Below are 20441 nucleotides of genomic sequence, written 5' to 3'. Positions count from 1 at the left end.
AAAAAAAAGGGGGTCGCGCTATCGCAATCGACGTTCTTTTTTTTTGCCATGGCGGCATCGCATGCGGCCCACGTAGTTTTTCGCCAAAGTGCATACACGTGTCGGTCGAATTATCGGCCGCTTAGAACGGCGCAGAAATATTTTAGGGGAAGAGGGTGACGAGAAGACCTCGCGCGAGCAATTAATTCTGCAGCGTTTAACTTAATTTACCCTTTAATGCCGGAAAATTTATCTGGGAATGCGCGTGCTTTCAGCTTAATCGTTGCACGGATTTCGCGGCGTTTCGCGCGGTTTCAGCCTCACCCCTTCTCACGCGATGAGGATTCCACGGGATCTTTTTTTCGAAATTTTTCCGACCCGATCGATGCGGATATTGACCGAGAATGGGATGAAAAAATTTGGATATTTGGAATTAGTAGAGATTCCATGGGATTTTTCTTTTTTTGCAAATTTTTCTGACCCGATCGATACCGATATCGAGCGAGAATGGGATTAAAAATTATTTGGATATTTGGAGTTAGTGGAGAAGCTAGAGGTTTTAGATAGGTTTGTATCGTTCACAAATATAATGCTCCTCGATTAAAGGGAAATTTGAATAATACAGAAGTGAAATTCTTTTTAAGGAAATAATATGAAAAGAGATATTAGGGAACAAAGAAGGAACAAAATTCTGTAGCTGAGGAAAATTGGGGCGGCATCTAAAAATGATAAAATGAAAATTTAATCTGAGTGATGATTAAATTATAGTTTTATTAATATTGTTTCTTGATATATTAAAAAATAATAGATGAGAGATTAAGATGCAAATTAAGTAAATAATTCTATATTGTATATATAACGTTATTTTATAAGTGGTAAATGGTTCTTGATTGTACGAATTATTATTAAATAGGTAGAGAAATCTATATGGAGAGCAATGAATTTATTACTATCTCTGAAACATTTAACCTCTATTAGTTATCACTTATTCCATGGATTATTAGTGGTGGATGTTCGTCATTATTCATTAGATACTTATCAATTTTATGAAATATTAAAATAGATTTCTGATTAGCATATCGTGCAGTTCAGCTTTATGCTATGTATAATTAAGTGTCAACTAGCCATTTCTGGATGTGTCAAATTATTTCATTCCTATTGATAATTATTGATAATTTACGATTCTTGTAAAATATATTTTCAGTAATTTTTCCCCCTGAATCAATATCAATTAATCTAATTAATCAAACTCTTAGTATTCGAATTATTGGTAATTCGAATTTAGTCGTATTTTTTGAATTTAATAATTTTAATTCAGTAGCAAGAGGCATTTCAATTTTTATATTAATTTAAAACAATCGATTTGCAAAACGATATTTCTCGAAGTTCATTGTTTATTCATTATTTTTCAGGATTCAATCAATTGTTCAAAATTATTATCGATAAATTTTCGTTCAATCTGTAATTCAATTTACTCGTTAATTAATAATCGTCAAAGCTATCGTCTATATACTGTTAATCGTGATTGGGATTTATATATTATATTCAATCTATAAATAATTCAACTTTACGAGAGACATCGAGCGCAGAAAAAATTGCTTTTACGATAATCGCTTGCGTGTTAAAAAATAATATTTAACGCATTATGAAAAGTTATACTTTAGTGATATATATGCTTAATGAAATATACCATAAATATTAATATACTAAATATATGATTTGGCTTGCATCATAAAATGCATAAAATTTTAAATTTATTTATTTTATATTCTTTTTTAGAATTATATCAGAAAATCGATCACGTTCCGATAGTTTCTACGAGTAGGAATTTTATTACTCGTAAAAAATTTAATCAAAAATATTTTTACCGTTTTCTAAAAATTGTTCAAATATATCAATGCATGAAATCACTATGTCTTTGATCGAAGCTTGCCTATACCACTTGCCTGACAGAGACTGACATATTCCACTTCTCTGCTCACTGTAATCTGTAATCGATACTACTCAAGAAACAATTGGCTTGTTTTATTTGCCTTATCAAGATTGACCTTTCCACTTATTTGATTAGTCTATACTATTTTTATCTATTTAATGAAACTATTGATTTAATTTTTTTTTTCCTTCTTATTTTCCGATAAAATAAATCTTCAATGATTCGTTTCATCTCATTAAAATTGCTTCGTAATAATTTTTGTTCGAGATTTCATTATTTATTCAGAAACAGCTTCATCAAATATGAGAAAGATCTAAGAGGGAAAAACTACTAAAAAATTATCCAGAATAATTTCATTAGTAGAATAGAATAGTTTGCGGTCTGTCACATAGGATTCTAAGAAACTATTCCATTTAGAAGGTGAAATAATATTCATATGTGCGTGTGAAGCATGCATGCGACGGAAGGGGAGATATTTCCCCCAAAATGTGACAAGACGAATTAAATATTAAACGACGAGGCAAGTTGAAACAACTGTTCACACAGTTATTACTACGATTCTTCAACCACAATTTCCCGCCACCGCGTAAATTGTATGAAATATTCAGAAATGTAATCCGAACGGAATGAGAACTGTAATCGGAGTAAGATTCTCACCGCTTGAAACTGCCGGCGTAAATCACGCGAAACGTTCAACGGCGCGATATTAAGGCCTTGAATAAGTGACGAAGGAAGCGACACCGGTGATTAACATTCGAGCCTTAATACTTTTCTACAGCTCTTCTCTCTCTCCAATCCGCTTTAGGAAATTCTATCTTAATATCGTATAGATTTTCATTCTTTCTTTTTTTTAAATTCTAACTTTTTGCATTCCAAGACATTTTTAATAAATGGTGTGTGATATTAGAGATATATATATCTATAAAATTTGGATTCGTTAAAACATTTTTTTATAATCATCTTTCAATACCTCGACAATATCGATCTTATCATAAATTTTGGAATTAATGTTTATATAGTCGAGTCAAGATGCGGTAAAAGTGCAATGGAAAGAAGCTTCAAGCTTAAAGAACATATAATACGTGCATCATGAAAATAAATTATTAATTATATTAAAATTATAAGCTTGAAGAGCTCTAAGAATTTTAATCAAATAAAACGTATATGTGTCACTTTTCGCACTTTTCCTACCATTTACGACCATCAACCATATAATAAATGAACCATATTATTTATTTATAGATATATCAAGTATATAAAATATCTATAAATATTCTATGAACAAACTAATGCCTACGAATAGAGGATTTATTAGAGTGTATAGATTAGCAAATTATTAGACCAATAAAGGATTACCTTCAATTCGATGAATCGATGAATAGGATTGAAACAAATTCAGAGAGAATGGAATCTCGAAACAAACGATCCATCCTATCGAAGCAAAATCCGTCCTATCGAAGAACCAAATCGAAATATCTTAGCCGAGTCACGATGAGCCTCGATCGCTTTCGATTCGCACGGCAATCTGCGCGTTTGGAACACGGGAGTGTGTCAAATGCCGCCACTGATTGTATCTCGAGAGCAATACGTTACGTCAGAATGTAGCACGGATAGCGTGGCGTGCGGTGAACCTAGTCCGAACGTTGCTTCCTGCCGGTGCGGTGCCAGTTGTTCCGCAACTTGGTGCAATATCGTGGCCCGAAATCTAAATCAACGCTCGTCACCGTGATCAACGTTGGCTTAACCACGCGACGACGTAAACGCTTTTTGTAATTGAACTGGCCGCCATTGTGGCTACAATGTGCACGAGCTTCCAGACGCTTCCGCTTGGAGCGCTGGAGTCTTTCTAGGTTATGACCGAATTCTCAGATGTGATGCGATTTTTCGCGTTCAAATCGTGGAAAGATGATTATTTAATATTTTTAAAAAGATTAATAAAAAAGTAATTATAAAGTCTATTATTAGAATAAGTATTATTGTCGAAAGAAGTATACAATATGTAGATTAAAAAGCTATGAACTGATGAAATAGATATGTTAATAATAAGTAATAAATTTACAGTAGATAAGAAAGGTATTACCTGTATAATAAATAATAATTTTTGTATGATAATATAGTAATTACGACAACTTGAAAAAAAAAGAAGTTTTTAGGAATGATTTAGCGAATTTTAACTGAATAAAAATTCGAAACATACTCTTATGTTTCCAAAGTCTTCTTTCGTAAATACCTCATTAGAAGTACGACCGGCTGTAGCACATATTTCCTCGAAAGGTTTTCTCGAAACTTTTTTCAAAACGAAAAGCGCGAGACCAACTTCGCTTTCTCGAAGTTCTGGCCACGAATACACGTCAGAATTTCGCTGCACTCTCGTAATAGAGAACGAAACCGGGACAACAATGACTACACGACAACTGGCTCTGGTTTCTTTCTTTTTTTTTTCTTTTTTTTATTTTACACGAACCGGGAGAAATACGACATCCCCTATACACGAAAAAAATCGAGTAACCTTCCAGGTCAGGTATTTCCTCTTATTTTTTTTTTAGCAACCTTTTCCTATAAAAAAGTGCTCGCAGAAAAATTTAAGACACGAAGTCTCTTAATCGATTCCAATGGATGAACACCGTCTTGATGATGCTTTAAGGAGCTTTAATGAACTTCGTTCAACCGGGGTATTGGCTGCGTTTGGATGAGAGCTTTGCATGTCGTCGTAAAATCTTCAATCTATTTCTGGAATAGTTTCTGACGATGAATTCTGAAGGATCCGCTGCTCTTTTAATTCCCTCAGAAATATAAGTTTCTCGTTCAATTCCGTTAATTGCAATTTTTTTTATTTTGTTTCCGTCTTGTCGTTTTAATTAATTATTATAAATAATATTAAAAATCTTGAAAATTTTTTATATCATAAATGGATATTTAGAGAATCTTTAATAAGGAAAATGAAATTCGAAAAGCGAGCAATCAACGAGAGAATAAATTGTTTCGTTATAAATTCAATAATTATTGTTTTTTCCAATCTCCAATTCATGCAGAGCAGATTTACAACAATATAATCTCTACTATATTAATAATTAATGTAACTTATATACTTTGATTAAATAATGTCATCTATTTAATTATTAATTTTTGAGATTACGTTCGAATATACCAATATTAATAATAATAAAATAATTATTAATTAATATTAATATTAATTATAATAATACTAAGAAATATTGGCACATCACGAATATTAAACACATACTCTTGTTAATAAATATTACGACATTCATTATGTATAATTGATTCATTATCCAGAAAATTATTGATTAAAATTTAATAATTAAATCACAATAAAAATACTCTAAAAATAATCTCTAAAAATATTTCTAAAATTTATAAGATTGATATTACATATACCCTCTGCTCGAATATCATTTTTCAAAAATAAAATTTTAAATTAAATTGAATTATTATTATTTTTTTTTCTATAATTCCATTATTAATTTATACAAACTAAAATTGTTCGAAGATTTAATTTGTCACCTCGTAAAGCAATTTCATTCCGCATAATGCACCACGATTAAATATTTGTAATATTTTAAACGAGCATGAAATTGTTTGGACGAGTAGTGTCACTGTAATCAGACACGAATACTACTCTCCTATTGTAATCATTATTCATCACGGAATAACACGGGTTCATACGTTTCGCGCGCGAAATAACTGTGTTATTTTGGACAACGTGAAAACATAATGTATCGCTCCTTTTACCTTTGTTTTCTTATCTTTAATGAAAATGTTTCTCCCGTAGAACTTTCCATAGGCCAGAATGTTCTTGCATTGTAAGTTGTTGAATAAACATCCCATTGTGCTTCTCGAACAATGGCGATATGGCTCGAACTCTTTATTTAATTGTACAGTACCTTCATCGGTACATTACAACTCTATTTCCTTTTCTTAAAAATCATCACGATAATATCCCCGTTCCTCTTAATATTTTAAACAATTAGAAAATTTGGAAAACATAATTAAAATTATCAATTCGTTGAATCATAACGCGTATAAATCGTGTATATCAGTTATATTATCGATCCGGAGGAATACATCGTTTCAAAAAAGTTATTCGTCAGAAGATAAAGAAATTCTGAATTCATTATTTCTCTTTATAATTATATATATATAATTTTTGAAATATACACGTGTACGTTTCTTTCGACGAAATTAACGATCCATTTAACTAAAAATTTGGATTTCTGTCCAAACAAAATTCCATCCTGATATTAAACGAGTAGTATATTCTCGAACACACACCTCCCCATTTATCTTTCATTTCTGATTTTATCTCTGACTCATCAAAAGAGCGTAGCACAGTCAAATTAATACACATTTGCTCTTTTCAACCTATCATCATTGGAAACTGGGTCAGAGTATACGCAACACGGTCGCGTGTCTTTAAATCGCGCATCTCAAATTCAAATCCGCCGTCGATAATGTAACATCCGGCGGGGAAGAACGTATCCACGATTTCGAAGCTAAAAATAATCTAACCCCTCTTCATAAAACTACTTCTTCTGCCATCTATGTTTCCTCAGTGTTGATATATTCGTGACCTCTTCAAAGCTATCTAATTTTCAAAATTATAAATCCAAATTCGAAAAAAGAATGTTTCGAGAAGTTCAAGCAAACAAGAGAAAAAAGTTGGAGGAGGCAACGATCGAGATGTAAAGAAGAGCAGAGAATGAAAAGAAGGATTGTTGGACGAATATAATCGAACTCGATCAATCAATAGAAATTGGCGGGCACAAATTGGACCGCATCTATTTCCTTCAACTTTTTCATTTTTCCACGAAAAGCGATAGCATTTTCTTTTTTTCTTTTCTTTTTTTTTGCATTTCTCTCCCTTTTCGCGCTTTCCTTTTCGATCTTTCTCCCTTCATCCAACGATCGAATAAAGCTTAAGAGATAAAACGGTGGATAAGTGAGAAAGATAGAGGAGTCCATTTCGAAGAAAGGATCTATTGAAACAGCAAGGAGAGTTGCTCGTGGCAAGGGGAAGGAAACGCCTTTACGGAAGTGTCATCGTGAACGGAAGGAACGAAGTTTCGAGCGGGATTCTGAGTTTGACGAACCTGATTCTATTGGCTTTCTTTCTTGCTTGCTTCTTCACGCTTCATCTTCCCTTCACCCGTATCCATTTATTTCCTGCCTTCCTTCACAGGGGTTGGCTCGAATTGTTGAGGGATTTCAGATCGTCCATATCGGAATTCTTTCTCCTTTGTCTTTTCCTCGTGCGGTGACCTAAGTGTGAAAACAATGTATAGCTATTGGATTATTTTTAAGAAACGGTGCAGTGATATTTATATAACGGATTGGAAAAATATTTTCGTCTTCATCGTTTATTTATCAATATAAAACTATTTCTTTTTTAATATTTTTTAATATTATATAGATAAAATATTTTAATCGTCCATGTGTCTTTTAAATATTAAATGAAATAGAATTTTCCAATTATACACATATACATATCCAGAAACTGAACATCTTTTGACGTCGAATTGAAATAAGATACGAGTCATTATTTTGTTCTAGAGATATTGAATTCCGAAATTTTTCCATAACTAATTAAATTTAGGAATTCATATATTTTTTTCATTTGTCAAAAATATTCGCAGCAAAACATTATACCGTTACAAATTTTATCATATGCAAAGAACAATTTACGTGTATAAATTTATAACAATTAAACACATCGTTCAAACAAACAACCTCGAGGCAAATTTACGAGCGGAGTCGTGTATTGTTTGCCAAAATGCTATCAAATAATTACACGTATAACTAATTTCTGTTGATAACAAGAGCAAGAACCCGCACACCTGGAACCAAGCTGTATAAATCTTTCCGCCTAGCTTTGAACAATGGAGGAAAGATCACTTTCAGCCAAGGATACGTGACGCGATACCGACTTCTCGTGAAACGTTTGTGTAAACGCGACTTCTCGGGATAACTTTCATAATTCATGTCGAATGATTTCACAGGAAACTTGGTCGGCCATCGTTCCTTACGACAGACAGAATTTCGAATCGTTAGACGCGCGAAACTGTGTCAAATCGTTGATTGCTTAGGATATCGTTCATGGTGTTAGAGAAGATGTGCTTTAGGCGCTTGAAGTTATGGCGAAAAATCGAAAAATAAAAATGCATCAATTTAAGAAAATAAATTTCTTTAAAGGCAAGATAAAAATTCATTTTTTTAATTACTTATTTATGATAGAAGCATGTTCTTTTGTAAAATATGATACAGTAAAATTTAGAATCTGTGATTTAATAAAAACAAATATATTTATTATTTAATTTTTTTAATTAAAGCGCAATAGCAGCCCGGATGAGATTTTTTCTCGATTTCATTTGATTTATTGAATCGTGAAAAATTTTTCTTATGAATGAAAGAAAAATGTATTCGTTTAAAGGCATAGGTATACTTTAAAAATTGTAGTTTCAATTATAAATGGAGTTTATTATGTGAGAATTAAATTGCGTAAAATTGATTGATAATTTTAATTTTTTCGTTCACGAATAATTACTATAATAAATATAATAAGTTTTAAATTAAAATTTTATTGCAATTCTGTGCTATGCATAAATATCTCCGAAAAAAGAGAAAAATGAATAACTGCAAAATGAAAAATGGAAGTTAAAACGCTGTTTGGAATTATTCAGATAAGATTTTTTGATTATTGAACATCTATATGGAAAAATAACGCGGATTTTGCAATTTTCATCCCTTGCCTCTGACACAACATTGGCCGAGGTCCAAGTGCAGTTACCGTTTCGCGGTTGATGCGAAATTCTTGGATCCGCGTTTCTTTCTACCTTTTGATCCCATTTCGTTCCTATTTACTATAAAATTGCGTTACGATCGTCTTTTACGATATTGAAAAATCGAAGATTTAATTTACCATATCCATTTTCGTATATTGAAATGCGATGTTATTTCGTGAAATAATTTTTTTTTAAAATAATTTCAATTCGACGATTTGAGATTCTATTTTCAAGAATCCAATATTCATCAATCATTCTAATAATGATAACAATAATGGATACGGAATATTGAATTTATGATCTCTATTTCATATTAGTCCAAATAAACCTATGTGCATCATAACATGATTTGCATTACGCTCAAGCAGGATAATTATGGAGGCTAGAAGGTAGAATAGGAATGTAATTATGTGCGTTATATAATCGGAATACAAATTTCAATATAATCTAATTGATAATTTAATCAAATGTTACAGGATCTCTGTGTGCTTTTTTAAATTGCATAATTATATTTCTGAATATATTTTTGAAGTGTCATATTATCTTGTTCAATATCTCGTTCAATTTTATTATTTTATTATGATATGTTTTATATCCAACATTTAAATTAGACAGATATTGATAAAAGAAGGAATCATGGAAAACAATTTTTCAGTTTTCAATTTATCGGAAACAATTTGTTACATAAATATTTTACAACGTAAGTGACGTTTACATACCGGAAAATAAAATTTTTATCAAAAGCGAATAAACCTAAAAAATAATATCATATAAAATGAATTGTTGACAAACTATGGTTGAATATTCCCTCCTCTTCTGAGTTTTCAAAAATCCACGACAACCTATATATCAAAAATGATCGAATCATAGTCGTTTTTGACGTCTAGTTTTCACATCACGTTGACAGCGAATAGTTCTGAACTCAAAATTGTTGATTTGGAAATTTCGACCTCTTTTTATTTTTCTATTTTTTTTTTATATTTTTTTTAAATCCCGCACGAGAAACGTGAAATCTTGTTGATAGGTAACTATTGTTACGAATAAAAGTAAAATTTTGTAAATACTTTTTTGCGTTTCTTAAATTTTTTTTCTCGTTATAACAATCAAAAGAAAGCCTCTATCTTTCCATATATATTAAAAAAATAATTACTCGATATATAATAATAAATCTGGTTAAACCAATCATCCCTAATCGAATTAATTTCTATTCATATCATATCATTTTCACAATTTAAAAATCATTCACAGATTTCATTGAAATTCTAGGATTATCTTTCTCACAATTCCCCCAATTTCTTCCCCTTCAAAGTTCAACATAGCCTTCACCCTCTCATCTTTCCACGAACCCCACTTTCCCCTCAACCCAAAATAACTCCACATCTGGCCCTCCAATACCAATCCCTAACCCCAAATTCCATATCGACCATTCCACCACCAGATTGTCGAACCCCATTTCCACCATATGTTCACATCGATGCCCGGAAAGGTGCTAATTATCATCGATTCCCACGCAATCTGTCACACGAAGGAGCACGTCTCTGCAGGAGAAGCGCGTCTTCGACCAGCCTCCACAGAGGCAATTCGAGGGTGGCTCTGGTCTGTAATCATTTGCCAGCAATTTGCCTCGAGGGCCAGTTTACCATTAATGGCCTATCTGAGTCGCGTGACCGACCAAGAATATTCCAAACGGTGGACGCTGTCGAATTCACCTTTTCGATGTATTTAGGTAAAACGTAAATTACGCCCCCTCTGCACTAACCGCAACGCATTTGCGCTCGAACGGGGTGCAACTTGAAATTATGTAACGCGCAAGGAGACTACTACGCAAATTGCGAGCACAATTTGCACGAGAATTTATCGTGAGGCGTCAGAGCCTGAAGCCATGTCTGCTCTTTGACGGCCGCTTCGTGGATACGTTTTTGAAGGGATGAACTTATGGAAATGAAATTATTCTCGGTTTCGGCTGGTTTCCAGTACAGTTGCCGGGCTTCGAATGGGGAGGGGAGGGGATGTAAGCTTGGAATTGTCTCGTCTGTTGTTGAAAATTTTCGATGTTCCTGGGATTTTGGTGAATTGGACAGAGGTAGTAGTAATTTAAGTTGGATCCACAGTTCTTTAAACGATGGAATAAAATTGAAGTGGGCCTATTTCGTTTTTTTTTTCTTTTCTTTCTTTCTTTTTTTTTTTTTGTCATTTTGTTTGCACAGGATTAAATAAGATTAGAATTATATTGATTAAATTTGTGGTTTTTGAAAAGGGGAAAAATTTCGTTATTATTATTAAAATAATTATCTTTAATAGTAGTTATTCTGAAGAGTGTAATTCTGTATTTGTTCAAAATTTTTTTAAAATTAATTTGGCTATTAATTTATTTATTCTATGTTCTATGTTATATTATATGTGTTTGATTGTATTTGATTCCATTTGCATGGAGATAATATTTGATATTAATGGTAATTTATAATCTTCATTAGTAATATTAATTTCTCGATGTAGCAGATTTGTGTTTGAAGCAAGGTTGTATGTTCGAATTGACTTGACATTAATAATGTGGCATGTATTTCGCTATAATAAACTCACTATTGTGTATTTATTAATCGTAATAAATTCTCTATTAATATTATTCACCGTTAATATTTATTAATTGTAATAGATTCACTGTTATATATTTATTATTATTAAATATATATTATATTATTAATGTCAAATCAATTCTCCCATATGTGACACAAATGCGCTACATCAGTTGAGAATTTAATATTATCAATAAAGATTATAAAGCACCAATTAATACTGGATCTCGCCCAAATGGAAATAACGTTTAGCATAAATTTCAACTAATCATGTAACTTAATTTAAATGAAATGAAATTACTGAAGAGCTCTTGTATGAAAAATACTATAGAAGAAAATATTTAAAAGATTTATTTAATCTGTATTTTTTGTTTTTTTTTTTATTTTGTATAAGAAATTATTTCGATCCTTGACATCTGTTTAATTAGATGTAAAATTTTAAAAAATTTTTCCCCAGAAATCTTCCTTCCATGGAAGATACAAACGTTACATATGACACGCTTAATTTAATTTCAGTCAAGTTAAAAGGACGAGTGAGTATTCCTTTTGTGAACAGGTTCTTATGTACGAGAGCTTTTAAGAGGACTTCAAAAGAGGACTTCAAATTCGATTTTAAAAACTTAGCAAGCATTTTTTAACAACTCTACGAATCTTCACGATCTCTATAAATGTAATAAAATATGTATTTGCCATCTGCAGTGCAACTATTACATTCTGTTTTCACTTAGAGAAAATTTATGTTGCCTTCTCAGGTAATTTTTGTATCTAACGTTGAAATATTTAATGAAATTACCTTTTTTGTCTCTAAATAACAAAAAATATTATATGTATTCAAAGATATTTCTCTTTCTTATTATTTTTCTGAAAGAGAAACTCTTTATTTATATTTTTTCCGTTATATTGCGTTACGTTGTTTCCAATTTATTCAACATTTAAACATCAAAATGTACTCAACGATGAACTAATATATCTCTTACCACTGTAATATCCTTGCTGTGCACAACGTAATAATCTACTGACACAGGAAACATAATGTTACACTATCCACTGAATAGAAAACACAATAATACATTATGTGTAGAATTACTAGCAAATCCCTTCGAAACAATGTTTAATCTCCTCCAGTCTATCATCCATTGAAGCAACATGCTCACTAGCTTTTGATATCAAAAGAGAAATATTATCCGCGAGATTGAATCGATAATTATCTAAACTATTTATTTAACAACAACTGTATACCTTTACTTACTTGCGTTACGTTATTTTAACGCAATTCTGAGATATTTATTCTACGAATCTTTATTAAATTCTCTATAAATAAAATATTTCATCCATAATAAATAATAATACGCGTCAATAAACGTAGAGGCGAAATCCTGTTTGGAAAAAGCAATGGAAAATTTCGTTTCCTTAAAATTGTGATTTTCGACATTTGCCAAAATTCTTACTCCGCTCGTTTCTTTTTATAAGATCATCCCTCTATCTTTTTCCCTTGCTACTTTTCGCATGTACGGAGGAGGATACAAGGCCATCTTCCACGCTCTTCCGGTCTCCATCTTCGTCTACCTTCCTCTATCTAGTTACCTCGATTCCATGGACTAAGTATGCCGGGGATTGAAATATCGCCACGATAGTGGAAAGCAACGTCGAAACGATTTGGCCACGTGCCAAACTCACGTCCAAGCGTACGTAACACTGCGTGGTTATGGACAACTGGAGCAAGCTTCGAGGTTTAAGTTTGCGAGAAAGTATGCGTAACGATCTGGAAGAATTTACGCATTCGTGAAAAGAGCTCGGGCTATGAGTTTTCCTGAAAGGAATATCTATTCCTCAAAATATGAATTCTTTTCTTTTGTGATCCGCTGTGTAACAATTAGATGTGTTGCTTCATTTCTTTTTTTTTTTTTTAATGAATGGAAAAATTGAAATACATTTGGGAGAAATATTATTTAAAGTAAGAAATGGTTATTTGAAGTATTAACAGTTCAAATAACGAATAAACTTCTTTGTTTCAAATTCAACGAAACTAATTTCGAAAGTTATCAAACGGAAATGGCAACTACGACATAATACAAATTATACTTTGGTAATATTGTTTGGTCCATCAGAATTGAGGATACTTGTGAAATAATATTATCAAAAATATTATTTCGAATTATCAGAGTTAATTAATTGGCGTAATTCTCAAACAACTCTGAGATAAATATGTTGTTATTTTAATATCCAAAACATATAATACATTGGTCTTCTGCTAATTGGACAAGATATAAATAACTTCTTGCAATTCGAAAGAAACTATCGTCCAAAACGAGATTATCGTATATTTTTATTCATTTATTAATCTTATTGCTAGGAATCCTAGGGACCAATACAATCAGCTAATTTCACATATCTGGCCCTGGCCAGATATCGTCTCAGATATTACGAACTATCGTTTCCCAGATTACGCGAAAAGCTAGGACTTATCTTTTTCTAAAGCCGCAGAGATTCCCTTGCACACCGTTCCATCTTTCCCATTCTAGGATCCTAGCTTTTCGTTTGCTTCTAAGCCGGATAATACGATGATTTGTGGGTTAGACTTGTTTCCCATCGTGCGGTTATCTCGACAACGTTTGTGGCCTGTTTCGTCCACAATACAAACAGGCCGTATCCGGTTCGTGGACTGGTATTAATTCACGAAAATATGGCTGTCTCTATTAGAGCGAGGGATCGTTATTGGAACTATTGTTATTGTATATATGCCGGGGAAACATTGGCAACTTTGTGTTGAGTTGTATTGATATTGATACAGGAATCGTATTGGCAGTTATAAATTAGGGAAATTAGAATTTGTTTTTAATTAAAATATATATGTAAGGAAATAAAAAGTTTGGATTATGATAATTAATTATATTGTGTTTTAATGTCGATGAGAAGAAAAGAGAATACAACGAAAGATAAACATTAATATATTGTAATATAAATTATTTTTATTCAAAACTTTAAAATATAGCTTGTAGGTAATTTATTTCCTATATCTTTTTATTTTTGTCATAGTTTTTATATTTTTAATCTTGTTTTTCGAATGAAGATCGATTAAGTAAATAGATAAATTCGAATAAAATATGATAATGTTTAGTAAAAAAAATTTCTATAAGAAATGTTCTATAAGAACATGATCAGAGAATTTAGAAAAAATTCAATAAATCTTTATACTCCATCAAGATAAAAAATTTTCTTAAAACTAAATTCAAAATTATTTTGATATCAATATCTAATAATTTAATTTTTCAATCATGAAATGATATAATAAAATTTTCTCAAGAATTTTTCTTTCTAAACAGCTCTCTGAAGAAAAAAACTTTCACTTTCGAAAATTGCTTTTTTACAGAAAATAAAAAAGTGTCTTATCGTCTTTTACACCTGACTGAAAATGTAATATAATAACTTCTTTGAAGTTCTTATGCTGAAGGATATATATTTCATCAGCTGATTTCATGTTCTAGATGCTTCGCTTTGAGAAACATGCTTTAAATCGTCAATCGCTGCAATTTGGAGTCGATGATGCGTTATCAGATATCAAATAAATATATTGAAAGATGCTTCCATGTGAAAGTTTTACCATTTGAAAATTTTTAATAAATTAATTATTACATAAATAATTAATTATTTTCTATTTTATAGAACTTATCTATTTACTAAAACAAATTATAATAAGTTCAATTGTATCATTAAAATTGATATTTATTAATTTAATCAATATTTAAGATATCTTTTACTAGCAAATTGTCTAAAAAAATTATTATTTTCAGTAAATTAATAAGCTCAAATTATTTGTATCACATTCAACTGCATTATTCTTCCATTTTCTCAAAAACAAGCACATAAACAACAAAAATTTTACTCTATATTTATTTTTACATTAGAATAACCTGCTCCTAAATAATCCAATAGATCAAGAATTATTCAATTTTGTAAAAAATTGTCAGTTACTTTCTCAAAAAACAACATTAAAAAATCATTGTATTCTTTTCTTCTCATATTATACACAATATAAATTATTTAATACTCTTAAATCTTTTCCTTTCATATCCTTAAAGACTTTGTTTTAATATTAAATATTGTTTTACACCGGCATAAATGAGGTCTCCTGTTCCATAACCTAATCGTGCATTGCGCGATTCCTTCTCAGAAAAATGATACGTAGCAGTGGAGAAAATGAAATTAGCAAGTAGACACCAATTAGTGTAGTATTAATTGAATCGGATCAGTCGCCAACTGATGACGTGTACGCACGAGTTCCGGTCCTCTCGTGTGCATAATAAATTTCCTCGTTGCTACGACCTTTCGGCTACAGTAACGCCACTGGCAATACCATTACCGTGATTATCGTATCGTCTATTCTATCGGTCTATTCGTCCATTTGAACGAGAGGAAATCTTTGCATCCATCAATATTTATCCACATCCACGCGAGAATTCAAAATGTGACAGGCACAGTATCTACGAGATTTTTAAAAAAATTTTCAAATTTTATTATAACATGTTCTATCTTTAACTTGTAATTTATTTTAATTTAATTTTTCATTCTTTCAAGTCAAAGATTTTCAATTTGAAAATTTTATTATCATAAATGTGGATGAATTGAGAAGTAAGTTTTAAAAAATTTATATTTGAATGGAATATTTATTGTTAGTTATACGAAATTCTACGTACGCATAACTCGTCATATCTCCCTCATTATTTTTCAATTTGCTTCCCTCCCGACTGTCAGATCTGTCAATCAGAGAAATACGATTCTCGGAAAGATTTTTATCGGCTGGAAGACTTCTGTCACGAAATAAATATAAATCCATCGAACTTCGAATCTATCTACACTTTTCTTCGTTTGAAAACTAATAAATTATCATTTAGATATCATAGAAGAATTTGATCAATACGTTCTCTATCGAATAAAAATTTGATCCATCACTATTTAAAAGTTTGATCAAGAATTAAATTAGAATTTTGTAATCCCTAAAAAAGAATTTTATTCAAATACTATGTAAAATTACTATTGATATCTGCACTGATATTTAAATAACAACAGAATTGAACGAAAATCCAAATAATAATTCCTAATGTATCCACAAACATGTATGATATATTGTCCTTCCTTAATATCCTCGCCATTTTCCACTTTCAAGAAATTTAATCCACTAAATAAACTGATCTCAACTTCTCGAATTCTTCGATTTTCGCGGCATGCTCGAGATAGAATAGTCGATCTATCGGTAACGTGAAACGTTACCTCTTATTGTTCCGTAACTTCCGTAATTGAATGTCACTCATTTTCTCTTATCAAGTAACTCTCTCTACGTCCCTTTATTTCAACCTTCCTTTTCGATTTTTCATCCTTAGCGGCCACCCCCTGGCTTCCTTGCGTTCTCATCACGTCACTTAAACGCTGTCGTCGCCATTCACGTCGTTTTATTTGATGTTTTACGATAACGGTGTTTGCGTTAGGATCATCTTGTTTCGTCTTATAGGATATCGGGGAAGGGCGATGCTTCATCCAGTTTAGCGGCAAAGCGGTCCAAATAAATTCAGTTTAACCTGATCGAACTTTATATTCTTGACGCATAGAGGAATTGTCTTTAACGTATGGCTCGATGAATTCTATTGTTGGAATTCTATTGTAGTTTTATTATTAATAGAAATTGATTTTCGGTCCCAAATGTCGGGTTAATATAGCTTAACTGGAGATTTTTGAGATAACGTTATTTTGTGATTGGATATTCTTCGTTAATAATTCGTTAACATAGTAGAAAAGGAAACTTTTGCAAAGGGAAAAGTTAAAGTTGCTTCAAAAATATCCAGTAGTATAAAAAACTAAGTCATTTGACTTCTGGAATTTTTGGGACTTGTATGATATTATATATTTAAAATATATCAAAGAGAAATTCAGATAAAAAATATTTTATTTTTTTAATTAATTATAGATAGAATATTTTTATATTTTTGATATAAAATATCATTTAATATAATATAAAATTTTATTCAATGCTGTATTTATTTTGCTATTTAGTTATTTTACCCTAATTAATTGGAGACTGGACATTATAAGATCCATGGAAGATTGTATATATTTACTAAAACTAAGATTTAAATAAAAAAACTATTTTTTTGATATATAAAACTTTTTGGTTTTCGAAAAATCAATCATCCATGATAAATAAGAAAAATATCTCTTGCAATTATACATCAGATAATATTCACGTTGAAATCCATCGTTTCTTAATCAGAAACAGAAAACAATCATTCTTTATACGCACGTTAATATAAGAGAAGTCAATGGCGCGCAAATCTTTCTGAGAAACGCTCTCGAAAGTTTAATGGGGTATCGGTAATCAAAGTAAAAGAAAAGAGAGAAGGAAATCTACCGAAATGTCTGCAGTTGATCGAAGAAAATTAGAACTAACGATAGAAGAAAAAACGACAGAAGAAAAAAATGATTGATGTTGATATACTCTTATTGATCAAGAATTAGAAAGAATCTTTCAATAATTAATTAAAAAAACTTACAAATAGAAATAATTTTAGAATTGTAGATGAGATATTTTATTTTAAAATATTCTAAACATTATTTCATCGATATTTTAAAATCTAAAATATTAGAAAATATTTTAGAAAAGGAAACAAAGAAGATCAACAATTCATTAGCCACACAAACCTTTAACCTTTTTTGATTTCGTCTCATAATAAGCTACTCAAAAGAGTTAGAGCCTACAGATCGTGACGATTCGAGTATCTCACACAAGCTTCACACAAGCTTCACACAGCATAAACTTCAGTATAATCTGCACTTAAACCAGCTAATCCTAACCTAATCTTCAATCGGGGACGTATGTAGGCAAAACGCCTCCGTTTGAAGCGAAAGCATCAATGAATCGGTGTTCTATGTATCTGGAAACATTGTGCAAGCGTTGCGTGCACACGAGCTTCGGAAGAGCATCTATCACGTATGCAGAATCCCTTCAAAGAGGCATTGTTATCTGCCGGAGAGGATCGATCAAGTATCGTCATTCAATGAACAGCTGATTAGCAAACCGGGTTCGCGTGAATGCAACCAGCCCAAAGAATTATTTATTGGGCGAAACGTTTCGCAGATAGGGGTGGAAATATTCCTTGTCTGTGACACTCGATTATTCTGTTGGATTTCATAATATTCCATGATATTCGGTGAATTTTAATATTAAGAGATAACGTTTATCGAAAACGATGTAAACTGTATAAAACGTGATGTGATGAGGGTTGTTTCATTAAAAGATAAAAATATGATAAATGGAAAAAGAGATAATGGAAAAGAGATGAAGAAAATATATAGAAGATGTCGTGAAATTCGTGGAATAAAAATTCGATTTTGGATTCTAAAATAAATTAGTTTTATAGCTTATTTTGTATTGCTAGTAATTTATTTTTCCACTAGAAAATAGCCTGTAGATAGGCAATTCGTCCAGGCATCGAAAATTTATAAATATCTATGTAATATCAATTAATTTTGTAATATTACTAGTTGTTTAGAAAAGTTTCACGATTTGAGTATGCAATTGGGAAAATTATATATCGCGGGACATAATTATAACGTGTTAATTAGTAGTAATAATAATTTTACGAAATAATTACTAAGGGAAATGGAACGAAACTAATAATAATGGTAAATGAAAGATTCGTAATATCAATTTTGTAAATCGACTTTCTATAAATTTAAGCAAAATTATACAGCATACACGTAGTCATTTATCGACAATGAATAAAAATGTCTTCCTTACAGAATTGAATCCATAATATATATTACATAATAATACTCTAGAAATGATAATTCGATTACCGATTGCCCAAATTACCAGTTATATGGACATTGATTTCCTGAATCTCGATTATCTGAACGTACAATCAGAAATTCAGATGGGAGAATAATTATAGTCACGTATAATCGAACGAATATCCCTAGTATTGAACATAACGATATAACAAATTGCACTTTCGCTTACGAATTTTCATCTTTTCTTCAAATATTTATCTATTAACAAAAATTTTAGAGTTTCAATCTCAATAAATAATCCTTGGAATAAGATAATCAATTTGTTGTGCAACCAACTCTTTTCATTGAGCAAAATAAATACGTGTGATAGAGATTGTAACAAACAATGATATAGTTATACATAATTAAACATAATAGAATGTAATGTGCGTGGAATTTACTCGTAGAGCCTACACACAACAGGATTTCGGGGGTGAATTCACATTATTCCACTTGTTGTAACTGTGTTGAACCTTTATACAAACATATTCATGCAAATTTGGTTGCGCAATATGCCCATCCTTTCACTTCGAATCAATTAAGCCTAATACAAGCTCGTGTGCGATTTATTGTTAATTATTTGAGATACGCATACTCGTAAAATTTATATGGTCAAGCGAATATTTCACGTGTTCATGGTCAATCGATTAACTTTTGATATTAAACACGTATCCTGTACAATCAGAAAAGGGATTAATCGACATACAAAGTAGAAAGTAACAAACAAAATTTTTTCCCTCGAAGCTTCATCTCTTAGAAAGAAGAAATAAAATGAAATAAAATTTATAGAATTTATCTTTGTGAAAAAATTGTATTCTATATTTCTTAATTATTATTCAAATTCACATATTGAAATATTAAACTTGATTTTCAAAAAAAAATCAGAAAATTTTACTATTCTATTATTTTCTATTTGTGCATTGAAAAATAATAAGACAAAATAAAAGATTATACTGTTAAAGTATTAATTTGTAATTAGATTAGCCTCTTTATTATTTTGAGATGCGATTTATCTACCTAGGTTGAAGAAACTTTGTTCTAAAATTTTGCAAACTTTAGACACGGTTTTGAAAGAGTGCATAATAGGAAAACAAGCTTGCAGTTTGCCATATACACTCTTGGGATCCACTATCTTGCAACGCAATAAACCGGAGCTCTTGACGCTGCAGTGTGGAAAAAAAGCAGATTTTCTAGGCTGGTGGGTTGCAACGTAATATTTATCGCTTCCTTACATCATAAAAGAGTTATAAGTCATGTCATATCTAAAAGCTTGCTTTTAAAATAAAAATATCTTCAAATTTACTCTACATCTTTAACACTGTTAACCTTATCATT

General features: G+C 30.9%; 1 protein-coding gene across 4 annotated transcripts in view; it reads right to left on the bottom strand.

Annotated features, from left to right (window-relative positions):
- LOC102677126 (zwei Ig domain protein zig-8-like) overlaps positions 1 to 20441 on the bottom strand; it is a 261742-nt gene that overhangs the window by 146168 nt on the left and 95133 nt on the right. For 2 of the 4 annotated variants that reach the window (XM_031513457.1, XM_031513456.1), the window contains exon 2: positions 7024 to 7192. The exons of 1 other annotated variant lie outside the window; for it this stretch is intronic. The gene's annotated coding sequence lies outside the window, so the exon portion shown is untranslated. Of the gene's footprint in view, positions 1 to 3268; positions 3292 to 7023; positions 7193 to 20441 lie in introns of those variants that run through there. One more of the 4 variants, XM_031513458.1, reaches the window with a different exon arrangement.

The sequence above is a fragment of the Apis dorsata genome, unplaced genomic scaffold (genome assembly GCF_000469605.1).
Source record: "Apis dorsata unplaced genomic scaffold, Apis dorsata 1.3 scaffold_648, whole genome shotgun sequence".
NCBI lineage: Eukaryota > Metazoa > Arthropoda > Insecta > Hymenoptera > Apidae > Apis > Apis dorsata.
This window is presented reverse-complemented; position numbering and strand designations above follow the sequence as displayed.